This window comes from Panthera tigris, chromosome B3 (assembly GCF_018350195.1).
Source record: "Panthera tigris isolate Pti1 chromosome B3, P.tigris_Pti1_mat1.1, whole genome shotgun sequence".
NCBI classification, from domain to species: domain Eukaryota; kingdom Metazoa; phylum Chordata; class Mammalia; order Carnivora; family Felidae; genus Panthera; species Panthera tigris.
The window spans coordinates 102122952-102139915 of record NC_056665.1 but is presented as its reverse complement, the minus strand read 5'-3'; the positions used below and the strand labels follow the sequence as shown (position 1 = coordinate 102139915).

Genomic DNA, 16964 nt, shown 5'->3' with positions numbered 1-16964 from the left:
AGGATACCTGTGGATGTTGAGAAAGAACTGAATCCTCATCTGCCATAATGGGAAATCAAGAGATACTACCTGAAGCTGAGAAATCAAGAAATCAGAATAATAAGCACGCTGCTAAGAACCACAGTGTTTCGGGGCGACTGGGTGGCTCAGTCAGTTAAGCATTCAACTTCAGCTCAGGTCATGATCTTGAGGTTCGTGGGCCGGAGCCCTGCATCGGGCTCCATGCTGACAGCTCGGAGCCTGGAGCCTGCTTCGGATTCTGTGTCTCCCCATCTCTCTGTCCCTCCCCTGCTCAAACTCTGTCTCTCTCTCTCTCTCTCAAAACTAAAACATTAAAAAAAATTTAAAGAATGACAGTGTTCAAGGGTGGCTGGGTGGCTTAGTTGGTTAAGCATTCGACTTTGGCTCAGGTCATGTTCTCATGGTTCATGAGTTCACACTGATGGAGCATGAGTTCACGCTGATGGTGCACAGGAGGCTGCTTCGGATTCTCTGTCTCTCTCTGCTCCTTCCCTGTTCACACACGTGCCCACGCTCTCTCTCACAAAAATAAACTTAAACACACACACACACACACACACACACACACACACACACACACACACACACAATGAGAGTGTTCAGAACTTGCTACCCCAAAATAAGGCGCCTTGGTATACTGAATATTTTAAACTGAAAAAACCTGCGGTGCCGGAAGGACTTTCTGACTTTCCCTTCTGTCCGGAAGCAGGTCCTAAGACCTTCATGTAAGAGATGTCCTTTCTATACCAGGAAAAGAACATCTTTATCTGTGTAGATGGAGGGTTACAGAGAGAAGTCAAAGGAAATGGCCTTGCCACGTTTCCCCAGTTTAATACCCTGAGTGCATATTCTTTTGTCCTATCATGTTTTTCTATGACTTTCCACTCTTCCATCAAATCTAGTGCAGGGGCACCTGGAGGCTCAGTCAGTTAAGCGTCCGACTTCAGCTCAGGTCATGATCTCGCAGTTCGTGAGTTCGAGGCCCGCGTCTGGCTCTGTGCTGGCAGCTCAGAGCCTGGACAGCCTGCTTCAGATTCTAGGTCTCCGTCTCCCTCTCTCTCTCTCTCTCTCTCTCTCTCTCTCTCTCTCTCTCTCTCAAAAAAAAAATTTTTTTTATCTAGTATAAAAATACTCAGACTGAACCATTTCTTCAGGTCTTCATTTCTTTATGAAGCCTCCTGTGTCACATAAAATTTTTATTAAATAAATTTGTATGCTTGTCTCTTGTTAATCTGTCTTTTGTCAGTTCAATTTACAGGGCCCCAGCTACAGAACCTAGAAGGGCATTAGGAAGAAAATTTTTCCTCCCCTACGAGAACAGAGAAATGCAAAAAAAAATCAGATATAAGAAATTAAAATGTTTGCCTCTAGAGAGGGAGAAGTAGGAGATGAAGTGGGAGGAGAACTGTTGCTTTTCCAAACAATCTTACAGAGCTATTAAATCTTTATGCACATTTACCACTTTGATAAAACATAAAATCATAACATGAAAAAAGCTAGCAGAAAAACTTCAGGATGTTTTAATTCATGATTCCTCTTTCAAGCTTACAAGTTTTGTCAACAAGAAATTTTTCTCCTTCTATTTGTTGTGGTATTTCCAAATTTTCTACAAAAATGTATTACTTGTATAATAGAAACGTAATCACCTTACAATATTCAAAATCATCTATAACTCCAACTATTAGTTAGGGATATTACCATGTCCTATAATACCCAATCTGGCCCAGCTCAGGAAAAGGTGGCGGCTTACCTACCAGGAGTTACCTCAGCAGTTTATACCAAATGTCTCCATATCTCACACTGGGTTTCCCTCTCCATGCCTACATTCTTTCAAAACACTATAAAGAGACTTTCCATTTAACTCTGAAAAATTCACATAAACATAATGAACTCTAGAGTTTGCCTTTAAGGGGGCAACAAATTCAATTTTTCATATCTTTATTATTCCCAAAACTAAACTTAAAGCTTTCAGTACACAGAAATTGTAATATAGCATATATTATGTTAACACAACTGTATAACATTTATTTGTTTTTATTCTGCATTTAAATAGCTGTCAGGTCAGCTATCAGTTGTCAGCTATGTATCTAACTAGAAAAGTTATTACGGTCAGAGTTTGCAAAACACAGTTCAGATAAATGTCACAGCCTCTGTTCACCTCTACAATGGATGATGAGGATGGTCATGATCATCATAGGATGTTTAAGAAGGGATCTGCTTAGCACAGAGAACTGAGCCAATCTGCAAACATATGTAGGCCAGCCAAGGCAGCTAGCTACACATGTTTTCACTTATTCCCCTAAGAGTGATTTGGTTTGTTTGGATTTGGTATAGAATCATTTCTGGATTTAAGGAAAACTAAACAAGGTTTTACAGCTTGTTATGCTGACAGGCAGAAAACCATGAAAAAAATCCTAACCTAAAGAAGATTCTTTTTGCACTTAAAATTAAGGTAGGATAGACATACCTGAAGACATGGTCTACATTTCTCATCTTCATCCCGCCTAATCATGGCAAAGATTGTCTTCATTATTAATTAGTAAACTCTGGCATGCAAATATGGCCTGTAGGATCATGAAGAGTTCCCCCACCCCACACACACACCCCTAACACCAGTAAAATGCCTCGCTGGCATAACATACCAAATTTTTCTCAAACTGGCAACCAAAACAAGCTGCTACCAGAAGATTTTTTTTTCTCAAAGTCAAATTAAATTTTGCCAATGTACACAAGAATATTCCAGATTAGTGGCTGTTAACCAATTTAATCTTATGACATTCAAAACTTCTTGTTCACACTAGAGTGCTTTAGGTAAATACTACTAATCTCTTCTGGCTTCTAGATACCTTGCAGACTTTGGGAAATTCATCTGGTTTCTTGCCCCCTCCAGCCACTCCATCTCAACCTCCAAAAAAATGAGTTGAGTTTTTTGTTTTGTTTTTGAAACAACTTGCTTTTTCCATCCTGAGTTTTCCTGAACTATTTCAGGGTTCTGACAATTTTGCCAGTGACTAAATCTCCTCCTGGGAATAGCTGCCTCATTATCACTATTAAAAACAGTCACTCCTAATACTGACTGATAAGGATCTGGAAACTTATTGTAACTTCGAGAATGCATATCCCACCCTACCCAATCCAAAGATAAATGCATCACAAATGGAATAACAGACTCACCACAGGACACAATGCCACAGGCTTTGTGTTCCAATTAAACTATTGAGTGTTGTGAATATTCCTAACTCTTACCAATATGAAGAATTTCCTACTATTTCCTTCCTCATAACTAATTAATACAGAAATTACTACGAGCCAAGCAAGCAAAACAAACGAACAAGGCAAACAAAATACACACTCACACACACAAATACACACACACACACACACACACACACACAAACTCAACAGTAAATATCCTAATCCTAATGTTTTTAAGGTAATACAGCCTTCCAACTGATCTACTTCAGAAATATTCTGTGCAGTACATGTGCTGTGTGGGTAACTTTTGTTCTTGGCAAGCTAGTCCTCCTGGCTTAGAATATCAACAGCAGATAACCTCAAATAAGAGCTCTTTTCCTACAATCCCTCAAATGGAACAACCACTTAGAAACTTAATTCTTGCAGAAAAGCATATCCAAAATAGAGATGATCATAAATTTATTTCTATTATTGCCATTTTGGTTATATCTCACTTCCTCAGCATTAGTAAAAAGTCACATAATCATAATCCATCATTCTGGAAACCTGATAGTGATACAGAGATGACTCTCCATCCACTCACAGCCCCCCAAAAAGTAGTACCCAGAAGTTCTTTCACATCAACCAGAAGCAACCTGGGCCCCTTTTGCAGCCACTGAGGAGAACGGGAATTTAACCTTTTTTGTGCCTTAAATTTCCTTGGAGTACGTGAAAACTGTAAACTCTCAGAATATTTTTTAAAACAAAACCATACACACAACGAAAACCAATTATGTTAAAATACTGTTACCAAAATATTTTTTGAAAACTCATTAGTATTAAATGCACTTTTTACGTTTGTAATATATAAAATAACAAGCTTCAATGACAAGCTATTAAATACCATAATTTCCAAATTATGACCAACATAAATGGTATCTTCAAGATATCTGCAACAACTGCAATGTGACATAAAAATATCTTTGATTCCAGGGGCGCCTGGGTGACTCAGTCAGTTAAGCGTCTGATTTTTGCTTTCACCTCAGGTCACGATCTTGCGGCTCCTGAGTTAGAGCCCCACATCGGGCACCACGCTGACAGATATTCTCTTTCTCTCTCTTTCTCTTTCTCTCTCTCTCTCTCTCTCTCTCTCTCTCTCTCTCTCTCTCTCTCCCCCCCCCCCCGCCCCTCCCTCACATGCACAGTCTCTGTTTCTCTCAAAATAAATAAATAAACTTAAAAAAATTAAATTAAAAAAAACCTGTGATTCCACAAAGTCACAGGGACTGCTTGCTAATTTGCTGTGGTTTGAAGCAAATGTTAAATTTCAGTTAGAGATTAGTGAAAACAAGAATCTAACACTTTCCCATTTAAATTCATGGACCCCTGAAGCTTTTAAAATGTAATCATTCTGAAACAGAGATCTGCATCATTAAAGAGGCATTAGAGATCACTTGGTTCATCTCTTCTTTTTAAAGATAAGGGAACTAAGGAAGAATTGATGGTATAGCTCACCTGAAGTATCTTGACTGCAAATCACTGGGTTCTCTTTATGTATAGTAAACTACTGTTTTCTTTTGAAAACCTGAACTTCACATCTAGCAATACTTAGCACTTACCTCAAGCTTGCAACTCAGTTTCAGCATCTGTAAAATGAAGATGATAACCCAAATATGGAAGAACCTTAACGTGAAAATCATATTTAAAATTCCATGTTAAAGTACTACAGCAGTACTTTTAAAAGTAAGGCTATTTATCAATGAACTCCGTAAAACATCAAAGACAAGTTATCCTTGCTCCTTGGTATACCTTAAGCATCGTTGAATTCTGACTTATTTAACACATTAACTATTTATTTTATGCTGCTAACTGTATCTCCCAAAGGATAAACTGACCCTAAAAATAAGCCACTTCAAGTAGAAAATGATATGCTTAGTACAGAAAGTATTGGCTTTAGAGTCACACTACTATAAGATATATGTCTGCAATCCTAGGTAAAATACTTGTTTTCTCTGGTCCTCCATTTCTGAATCAGTAAGATAGGAATAAATGCTAACAACCGTATGTGATTGCCAAGAAGGACATTAAGTGTCAGTCCTTCTCTTAAAGGGGTCAATGAGGAATAGAAGATAACCTTGTAAAGCAGTGAGAACATTTGTTTTCTCCTCCTTCATCACTTGATACAGTTATTTAAAATAAGATGGGGGCACTGGGTGGCTCAGTTGGTTAGCATCCTGATCCCCGATTTCAGCTCAGGTCAAGATCTCACAGTCGTGAGATGGAGCCCCTAGTCTGTGTCAGGCTCCGCGCTGGGCGCGGAGCATGCTTAAGAGTGTCTCTCTCCCTCCCTCTGCCCATGCCCCGTGCGCACTCGCACTCACGCTCTCTCTCTCTCTCTCTCTCTCTCAAAAAAATAAAATAAAATAGGAATAAGGACCGCAGAAATAATATCCTCCTTTAATGGTCAGAATAGAATCTCTCAGCAATCTAAAACAGAGCCACTCAAATAGCCAGCAGTTCTTTCCATAGAAAATCCTTGTTTAAAAATAAATTACACAATAAAGATTGTATTACTGTGCACTGAAAAAAGGAAGAAGATTAAAACTAAAGACCATTCCCAAATTTTTAAACAGACAATAGTAAACAAACATTTGGAGGACAAGAGTCACACAATTTAAACATGTAAGCACTTAAACATGCAAGTGAAAAAATAAATGCCAATAGAGGTAAGGCCACTAAACTTCTTTCCACAAAAATTGTTTTCTTTTCCTCCACAAAAAGAAATCAGGTGGTTGACTGTAGACATGTCAAAGATATAGTGACAAATTTGCAAACATTTTAGTTGACTAGGAACAGAAAATACAGTAGGTAGTCCAAGGGAACACAAAAGGCTCATAGAACAAAGCAGATCTGTTAAACACTAGGGGCGGAAAAATGAGCCATTATCTGCCATGCCCTCCTGTCGCACCCTTTTATTTGTAGTCATAACTGCAAGCTGTTTTAAAGACAATGACAATGTTATTAAGGGTACCTTCATGCTGTGCCAAAGCACATACACACAGCAATTCAGAACAATCAGTCTTACTTTCATGAGAGCAAAAGTTGTGGCCAAATGAAATGGGTGGATACCATATTAAACAATCTTGGAATTAGCTAATAGGATATAGGAAAAAATGATCCTAATGCAGATGCTAAATTCTCTTCCTTCTTTACACAATAAAAATTTTTTATTATCTGAAAAGCACTCGGGGAGGAAGGTTCCATTTAGTAAGACCTAAATATGGCCTGTTTTTAAACACAAAGATGTTTATTATTTCCTTGCATAATCCATAAACTTAAAATATGTGCTGGATACTAGATGCAACGTTATAACTTTCAAAAGGATGCCGTGTAGAAACAACTAAGTGGAAACCTTTAAATATAACACTGCAACTCTACAGAAAACCATGTGTTTCACAAATATTTAATAGAAGTAGAAATTCACTGCAGGCAACAAGTAGCAACATAAAACTTGGTTTGTAGGAGTACTCCACTGTTCTTACACAGGTTTAAAATGTGGCACTTTATCTGTCATTGTGGCTTGTCGATATTTTATTCAATCTACATTAATTACATTACTTCATGCTTTATTAACGGACTTCAAGGCAAAATCGGAAGAAGTATAAAAAAGACATTTAATAAGGCTATGACTTTATAACCACACCAACACGGCCTGACACATACACACAGTACACAGTAGTGTATGAAGTGTAGTAGAGGAAAAATGGGGTCTAAAATTCAGGCCTGGGAGAAATCCTATTCAGTGAAAATTTTTATGAAACATTTTTCATAGGTTGTTTTTAAAACTCATATTTTAGAAAAAAAAATAAAATAAAAAAATAAAACTCATATTTTTGAAACCTTCTTTCCAGATGCAATTCTAATGCATTAATTAGAATTTATATTTTATATCAATTAATAGCTAGTGTGAGAGATGTCTACTGCTCACACTAAACTGAAAGGGGAGTGTCTTCTCAGATGAGCTATTTTTAAAAGAATCCCAAGGATTTAAGCTCTTCTTGGGCACTTCCTCAGATACAGCCTTAGTGTGCCAAGAACCATTCAACATCATTTTTGCCACAAAGAACAAAAACCAAGGAGGTAAAACCCATATTTTGTAATAAACCTCATAAATATATTTTGAAAAGCAAACCAGTCTCACTCAGCTCCAAACCTAGAAAGATGATTACAATAAAAATGGGTCGGCCTCTAAATTATTTGCAATTTACAGTGATTTTAGACAAAATAATTTTATCATTATTTAAGAGTGAGGCCATATTTTTCCATTTTCTTAAGTTTGTATTTTAATTACAGTTAGTTAACACAATAGTGTTACATTAGTTTTGGTATACAATATAGTAATTCAATAGTTCCATACATCACCCTGTGCTCATCACAACAAGTGCACTCCTTAATTTCTGAGGCCATACATTTAAACTTATCTGGCAATTTAGGGTAAGAATGAGGTAAGAAAGCACTACAAAAAAACAAAACAGAGGTATATCTCATGTTTCAAAATGGCATTCCCAAAAAACTGCCCAAGTCAAATTTTTGAACTAGCTTCTATTTTCCTCTTCATCTCTAAAAACCGAACTGTGTAACACTCCCTGCCCCTCTCTGGGTGGTGGGGGGGGGGGGGATAAATAATAAATAATAAAAACATGTACAGTGCTGCAAACCTATTCTAAATTATACAAGTAGTAAATTATTTTTAAAACAAAATAAAATATAAATGAGAAAATTCTGTTTTCTGTATTTGTGACCTACTTAAAGGTCAAAAGAAAACTGAATAGAACATAGAAGACTAATCAACCCTTCATTTCAATCAAACCCCCACACCTCACCCACCCTCACAACTTTGAAGTACAGGAACTCTGCTATTCTCTTGACATTTGTGGAAGCTGCAGTTTGGCATATTTTGTTTGTTGCTTTTGTTTTGCAATTAACTGCTATGGATCAAAGAAAAAAATCATTCAAAAAGAAAATTATTCAAGTTCACAATAAAATAAAGTGGTAGGTGAGTACGGGAAGCCTGAAATATGGAAGAATTCATTGAAAGTTTCCCCCCACTACAAATGACTTAAGATTATGTCTAATTAGTACCCAAACTTACATATTCTGAAAGATATTTTCATGGACAAGAAAGACAGTGATGCTGTTTATAAGACAGGGGCTGGTGCTTCAAGCATTAGAAATAATCTGCTATTCCCAACATAAAAAATACAGCACTCAAGGCTAGCAGATTTTTTAAGTTTTTCATGATAGAATGAGGTTACCATCGTAAAAATTAAATTCACAAACATAAACACACACCTAAAGGTAATTTCATCAGAATTGAGACATATACCTCTCTCATATTAAACAATATCATCACTTTAGCAGCAGACAAGTCACTGTAACTAAGCAATAAATCCAAATACTATTCTTTCCCTTGAGAATCAGATTATTTTTCTGATGTAAAATTCTAATTTGTTTAATATATGCAAATACCTACACATTCTTTATAAATACCCGTTACTGAGGCCTTCTTAAACCCAAATATTAAATGAGGTGATATTTCCCTCCATGATTTAGCTTCATCCTAAAAATTTTCCTCCAGGTTCTGTCTGAAATCTATCAAGATACCTAAATTTGATTATTGTACTAGTATGTGGTACTTCTCACATTAAAATTACTTTATAGCATCAATCCATTAAAAAACAAAGACAAAAAACTGACCCCTAGTCAGGTACAAAATCACTCATTCTCAAAATGCCAATTCTCCTCAAAAGATTAAGCTCCAATTTTACAGAGACAAAGTCTATGTTATTCAGGGAAGTCACAGTAGTTGAATTTCATATACGTCAAAACCCTCATTTCAGATGCCACCTTAACTCCAAATCTAGTATTACAGGAAGGAGAACATCATTTGTTAGGAAAACCTCACAAAATCCTCCTCCTTATTGTGGAAATAACCAGAAAAGAGGTTCTATACCTTCCAACACCTACTGAGGGTGGTATCAGATTCCTGGAAAGTGGCATAAAATTTGTTTATCACAAGGACATACAGAGGTTTAGAAATATGGGACTTGTTCATTGCTTTATTCTTTTAAGAATCAAAGATGGAGAACAGAGTAAAAATTCTAAAAGTCTAAAAGCAAATGCATAAAATACTCAGCTATGAAGTCCAGTTTTGTAATGTTACCAACAAGCAAGTTCTGAGAACTAAGTAAGGCAATTATAATTAACACACTTATTTACCTAAAACCTAATGTTCAGTATTAATTCAGCTCCTGGCAACATTAACAAAATATTTCAGTTCCTAGCTTTAAAAGAAAAAACAAAAAACTAGACTGTTTCAAGTTAGGTGTTTAATGCATTTTGATAATAGCTCCTCAAAGTTGGTCTTTCCAAAATCATGAACAATCATCACTGAACACTTAGTATTTCCCAAGCCTTAAATGAGGCCCAAAGGACAAATAAATAAGACAAACACCATCCTAGTCCTCCTATGGTGCTGACATTCTAACAGAGAAGACAGAAAAATAGTTACGTAACGAGTAAGAACTAAAACTAACTATGTAAAACTCTTGGAAGAAACTGGGCAATGAATCTTCTTGAATTAGGCAATGGTTTCTTACATATGACACCAAAAGTACAAGCAACAGAAGAAAAAACAGACTCCACCAAATTTAAAATGTTAAATTTTAACTATCAAGAAAATGAAAAACACAACCTCCCACAATGGGAGAAAATACTTGCAAATTATGTATCTGATAAGGAATCTGTATCTAGAAGATATAATGAATTCTTGTAACCCAGTAATACAAAGACAACCCAATTAAATACTGGGGAAAGGAAATAAATAATTTCTCCAAAGATATACTACTAATAAACACATGAATAAATGCCCAACATCATTAGCTATCAGGAAAATGCAAATCAAAACCACAATGAGATTACTTCACACCCCCCCAGAATGGCAAGAATTGAAAAGTGAAAATAAATGTTAGCAAGGACATGGATAAATTGGAATCTTCATATACTGGTATTAGAAATGTAAAAAGTATACAGCAGCGTTGGAAAACAATTTGGCAGTTTTTCAAAAGGTTAAACATAGAGTTACCATACGACCCAGCAATTTCACTCTTAAAGATGTATAAATTCAAGAAATGAAAACATACGTCCACATAAAAACCTGTACATGGATGTTCACAATACCATTATTCCTAACAGCCAGAAAGTGGAAACAACCTAAATGTCCATCAATTGATGAACAAATAAACAAACTGTGTATATCCATACAAGGGAATACTATTCAACCATAAAAAGAAATGACTTACTGGTATGTACTAGAACATGGATGAACCTTGAAAACATTATGCAAAATGAAAGAAAACAAACACAAAAGATCACACACATGGTTCTATTTATATGAAATGTCCAGAAAAGCAACTCTTGACAGACAGAAAGCAGATTTTCTGGGAGGAGTAGAGGGTATGTGAAACGACCCCTACTGGGTATAGAGACCCTTCCTGCTATCTTCATGATAGCAAGTGGTACTCTTACGACTTGAATCAAATGCTCTAAAATTGATTTTGGTGATGGTTACATAATTCTGTGGATAGCATTGAACTGCACACTTTAAATGAGTTAACCGTGTGGTATATGAATTCTATTTCAATAAAGCTATTACTAAAAACGTAATAATAATGTTTACAAAGTACTGTGAAAAAGTACAGGGTATTAAGGAAACATATAAAAGGAACCTTAACCTAAACTAGGGAATCAGAGGAGGGTTAAATGAAGACCTGGATGCATAAGCATTTTTAAAGCATCCAAGTGCATGGTATGTCTGAATTGAATAACTACTAGTAGCCAACAGAATTCAAGAATGGATGGACTAGAGTGACAAGGTGGAAGAGATAGTAATAATATAGCTTACATTATTGAACCTTTACCTATATGCCAGGCACCGCTTACAAAGTCTTAAATACTGTATAATTAATCCTAATAGCTCTGAGGTATGGATGGTTATTATCTCCAATTTTACAGTTAAGGAAACTGAGGCATAGTGAAGGAAAGTTAACTTGCCCAAGGTCACAGCAAGTGGTGCTATCATGACTTCAACCAAAACATCCTAGCTACACTTCACAACCCACCTTTCCCTGGAACTGTCTATGGACTACAACAGACATAGCTTTGTATATTCTCTCCAGTAACAGTAACCAGATTATGTTATACATTTATACACAAGTTCTTTTGGTTGAACACAAGATGAAGTACTGGAGTTTAGAAACCATGTTTTATAATACTTATTAACCTTTAAACTCTGGAATCATACTCAGCAAGGCAGGCTGATCACTCACTAGCAGTTCTGAGAATTGACACTTCCTAAAAGACTGTCTCTCAATTAACTTGGGGGGACACTTACTCATTATCGCCATTTTGTTTGTTTGGTACGTGTGTGTGTGTGTGTGTGTGTGTGTGTGTCCTAAACCAACAGAGTGGAATATACTTAGAACTTGTTAGTGTTTGTGTAAGAAAGTGAATCAAGCTTAAGTTTCTAGCATGAACATCCACATGGATAACAGTGTCTACTATAGAGTCCCAGAAAAGACGGCTGGGAGAAAAATTCTGAGTTCAATTTTGGACAAATTGAGCTGGAGGAACTGAGAGACATCCAAATCAAAATGAATAACACACAATTAGATCTGTGGACCCGGTCCTCAGAAGAACGGATCGAAGAGGTAAATTTGGAAGTTTTGGCACATAGCATGGTAATTGAAGCCATGATTAAAAAAAAAAAAAAAAAAAAAAAAACCAGAAACAAAAACAAAAACAAAAAAAAAACTAAACACCTAAGTAGAAAGCACAGAGAAAAAGTCTTAAGACATTGGTTTTCAAATTTGAGCAAGCATCACAATCACATGGAAGGTTTGTCAAAACATAGACGAATGGGTCCCATCCCCAGAGCTTCTGATTCAGTAGATCTGGGTAGGGCCTGAGGATTTTCACTTCTAACAAGTTCCCAGGTGATGTTGACGCTTCTGGTCTGGGGAACCACACTTGGGAGAACAATGGCCTATAGCAAAGCCCTATAAAACTCTGTTAAAGCAGAGAATAAGGAACTTACAAAGGGGAACAAGACAAGCCTAGGAGTAAGGTAGGAAAAATACTACTGCCAATTAAATTTTTACCAAGCAATCTCCTAACTGATAATCCACTGGAAACTTAAATTCTACTTGCAACAAGTATTTATTGAGCACTCACCATATGCCAGGCACCTCTGTTCTCTGTAATCTGATCCTATCTTCTCTCTTGGCCTCTGAAATACCACACACTCCTCTGCTGTTCCTGTTTCTTCGTTGAACACCTATGTATCTGTTCTCTTACTCCTCTCCTTCTGTCCACTCAAAACATTTCAAGGTTCCCTAGGATTCTGCATCTTTTCTTCATCATGCAAGCTCTCCCAGAGCAAGTTTACCTAACCCTATAACCCTGAATACCATCCAGCTGCCAATAATTCTCCCATACTTCATCTCTAGAACCCAACTGCCTCTGGGCTTCAGATCCTATTTCCAACTGCCAACCCAACCGGACACTTACACACTAAGCCCCTTTCCATAGTTTCTCTCCAAGAAACTTAACCAGCCACCCAGAGACCCAAGCCAAGTATCTGTGGATCCTCCCCACCACCCCCCTTTTTTTTTTTTTGAAGTTTATTTATTTTAGAAATCTCTATACCCAATGTGGGGCTTGAAGTCACAAACCTGAGATCAAGAGTTGCACCCTCTTCCAACCGAGCCAGCCAGGTGTCCCAGGTATCTGTTAATCTTCCTAAAGCAACTGTTCTCAACTTTAGTTGATTAGAACCTCCCTGGAAGTTTTGGGTTTTTTTTTTTTTAAAGAATACCTCGCTTGTAGGTCTAATAATATGACAACAAAAATCTTGCGTCCTTAACACATATGCATGTAAAATGCTTAGCAAAAAATGCTGTGAGCACTCAAAACAGGTAAGTTTGCTTTTATTTTTTTTTAATGTTTATTTTGAGAGAGAGAGACAACATACATGATCTGGGGAGGAGCAGAGAGAGACGGAGAGAGGGAGAGAATCCCAAGCAGGCTCCACACTGTCAGCGCAGAGGCCGGCATGGGGCTCAAACGCACAAAATGTGAGATCATGACCTGAGCCAAAATCAAGAGTCGGACACTTACCTAACTGAGCCACCTAGCCACCCCAAACAGGTAACTATCTTTATAAACACTTCAAATTTCAGCTCATCTGAGGTCTTTTCTGAATGAATCAACACTTTAAGTTCCTAATAACAAGAAACAAATGAAAACAAGGGCACGTGGGTGGTTGAGTGGGTTAAGCAACCAGCTCCTAATTTCAGCTCAGGTCATGATTTCACAGTCCTTAAACTGAGCCCAGCATCAGGTTCCTCCATGAGCAAGGAGCCTTCTTAGGATTCTCTCTTTCCCCCTCTGCCCCTCTCCAGTTTGTGCGCACTCTCTCACTCTCCCTGTCTCTAAAGTAAAATGAAAACATCAGGGACCCCTGGGTGGCTCAGTTGGTTAAGTCCAACTCTTGATTTCAGCTCAGGTCATGATCTTGCGGGTTGGGAGTTTACACTCCATGTCAGGCTCTGCACTGACAGTGTGGAACCTGCTTGGAATTCTCTCTCTCTGCCCCTCCTCCCTCCCAAAATAAATAAACTTAAAAAAAATTTTTTTTTAATATTTATCCAATGAAAACAAAAAATTGTTTATAAGTCTCTCTAATGTAAATTTATAAAACTTAGGATCAAAGTCATATTCCTACTGTTGCCAAATATCCTTTGGGTATAGATCTTTATAGTGATTCCTAAAGGGAATAGTAAAATTGTTAAATAGGTACATCACTGGAATCATGGTTGAAATTTGGCCAATGGATAAGACAACACAGACCAGTGAGTGAGGTCGGTTGTTCATACAGCCATTCACAGAGACACTGGTGAGCCACAAATGGAAAAAAAGAGACACGAATATATTCAAACAAGCTAATAAAGAGAAGCCCATTATATGACACAGTTTGCAAATGAGACATCCAACTCTGTAGTGATATCAAAAAAAACTTGCACCTCTCCTCTTTAGTGTTATTTTGTATTTTGAGTATTTTCAAAAGAGAATGATGAAGATTTAAAATAGCCGCTATCTTCCAAAGTATAATGCTTTGTGTCTCCTGTCCAATGATGTTAGCAAATCTACTTTTTCTTGACAAGACATGCAGAAATGGGCAAATGCTGAGTTAGTACGTTCATTTAAGGATACAGAATTCTGCCATTTTCACCCCCTGATGGCCAGTTTCTTAAAACCTGAGCACAACAGGACAACTAGAAAATAGCCTGGAATATGTCAGAAAACCAAGGAATAAAAGCTGCCAAAAATTGCAACTAAAATAAAGGACAACGGTTGGTTTTATTTGGTTGGTTGTTTGCTTTAGCTGAACAAATTAATTTGTCTTACAAATGAAATAAGTTACATATTTTAAAAATAAAATGTGTATGCAAATACCACTAGAGTATATAAACATTTATTTATTTTTTTTTAATATTTATTTTTGAGAGAGAGAGAGAGACAGCATGAACGGGGGAATGGCAGCGAGAGAGGGAGACACAGAATTCGAAGCAGGCTCCAGGCTCTGAGCTGTAAGCACAGAGCCCAATGCGGGGCTCAAACTCACCAACCCGTGAGATCATGACCTGAGCCAAAGTCAGATGCTTAACCAAATGAGTCACCCAGGTGCCCCTATAAACACATTTAAAAAACAAAAACAAAAAAACATCCTTTCCAAAACCTGACTGCCTGGTAAGTGGAGAAGGACTTAAAGCTGTTTCCAGAAATGCAATTACTGAAGATAAGCTTTATTTACATTTATGATACAGTCATAAAGGTATTTGGACTGTGGAAAGCAGAGAAAGTTTGAAACCCCCCCTTTTTTTTAAAGAACAATACCTGTTATGTATGAAGTAAGCATATTTCCAAATAGGAGGGAAACACAGATACTGATTAGAGCTATGAAAACCTAATAATGTGGGTGAAGAGTAAAGAAAAAAATTTAAAATCTTTTTTCCAGTTTTACTTTTCTAGATTTAGGAAAATCTTTAACTTTTACATTTTAAAAATGAACAAAATGTGTATATAATCTAAAGGTTACCTATTTCCAGTATGACTTTTGAGTCCTTTTTATAACCCATTCTCTAAGGGGTCACACAGCCTGAACTGAACCTCTCCAGTGGCAGAAAAGGCATTCCACCAACAAAGACTATTCAACTTCAGAGACTTTTACCAAAGGAAGGCATAGAGTGCTTCTCCAACCTCAAAATCTAAATGCAAAAGGAAGTTTATTTAATACCATCATAGTATTAGACCCTGGTACATTCAAGGTCACAAGTTCATGAGGGTACATAAAGCACATCTCACGTGGTTTTCGGCAGGTCACCAAGCCAGGTGACAAAACCAAGAACCTTTCTCAGGAGTCCACCTGGATTCCCAGTAGGGAAAGGAACTGTGATAGTTGCAATAGCAACCAAGCAAAAACCTGCTAGTTAATTCACTTGTGAATAAATTTACTATTATACACAGATCTCCTAACAAACTACAGAAATTTAAGAAACTGATCATTGTTCTGCTTTTGCTGTTCTCCTCTGTTACATCCAACGAGTGGTATTCTATCGTATCAGAATAACCCAGGCCAATATGGGTGCCTTCTGCTCCAGGCAATGAATGTACAATGCCCTTGACTATTATACTCCACTCTGCTCCAATGTGCTCAACAGACCCCTCACATAATTTAAAAGAAAAAAAAATACTTCTCACCCACTTGGACACAGAACAAGAGCTTTCCAACAGGTCCAATGAAATAACTCCTTTACATCAGCCCCACAGGACCCATATGAATGACAGTCTTCAAGGGAAACTGAAATTGTCTCTGTCTTTACCACCCTTGTACCCAGACTCTTTAAGGGCACATCTCTTCTCAGGCAGTTACCTGGCCTAGTAAACATGGCTTCCTGCCCTTTACACTTAACATCTGCCTAAACCTGCTGGTTCTCAACACCCTTTGCCCTCTTTTACAAATGTGATTATTTTTATTTGGGGGCAGGAAATGGAAGCAAGATGAGAAAGAAGGAAATTAAGGGGATTAAAAAAAAAAGTTCTCGTGGCTTCAAAAATTCCAAAAAATTTATAACTATGGAAATAGATAACAGGATCCAAGTTCTTCCCTTCCCAACAGCTTCCCACAGGCTACCACCTATGAAATTGGAAGCTCCAATCCTAATTTAGCTCCATGGGAGGGCCAGGGTGGGGGGAGTAACCAGTTATCGAATCCTAATTTGTGATATTTAGTAAAAACAGTAAATTATGATGTCACAGACTATTTAAATATAGTAATTTACACAAAAGACACCCCCTCCCAATGGTTAAGCAAAATATCACCTCAATTCCTGCAAAGCCTGGATTCTACTCTAAGAGTAGCCATTTTTTCTTCGCTCTATGACATTGGGTGAGTCACTACTTCTGAGTCTGATACTTTAGAGTTGTGGTGAGGATCAGATCCCTTAGCAGAGTACCCACTCGATAATATAATTAGACAGAATGGTCCTGTCTACTTTGTTCAAAGCAAATCAAAATTAGTGCTCACTCTTATGTAATCATTTTTCAACAACTTGGTCAGTTCTTGTAATGGTGTTAAGACATAGGTGGCA

General features: G+C 37.2%; 1 protein-coding gene across 8 annotated transcripts in view; it reads right to left on the bottom strand.

Moving 5' to 3' along the window:
* The window catches only part of FBXO34 (F-box protein 34), an 88431-nt gene that overhangs the window by 42763 nt on the left and 28704 nt on the right, over positions 1–16964 (bottom strand). The window contains exon 1 of one of the 8 annotated variants that reach the window (XM_042989763.1): positions 12487–12937. The exons of the other annotated variants lie outside the window; for them this stretch is intronic. The gene's annotated coding sequence lies outside the window, so the exon portion shown is untranslated. Of the gene's footprint in view, positions 1–12486; positions 12938–16964 lie in introns of those variants that run through there. 8 annotated transcript variants of the gene reach the window in all.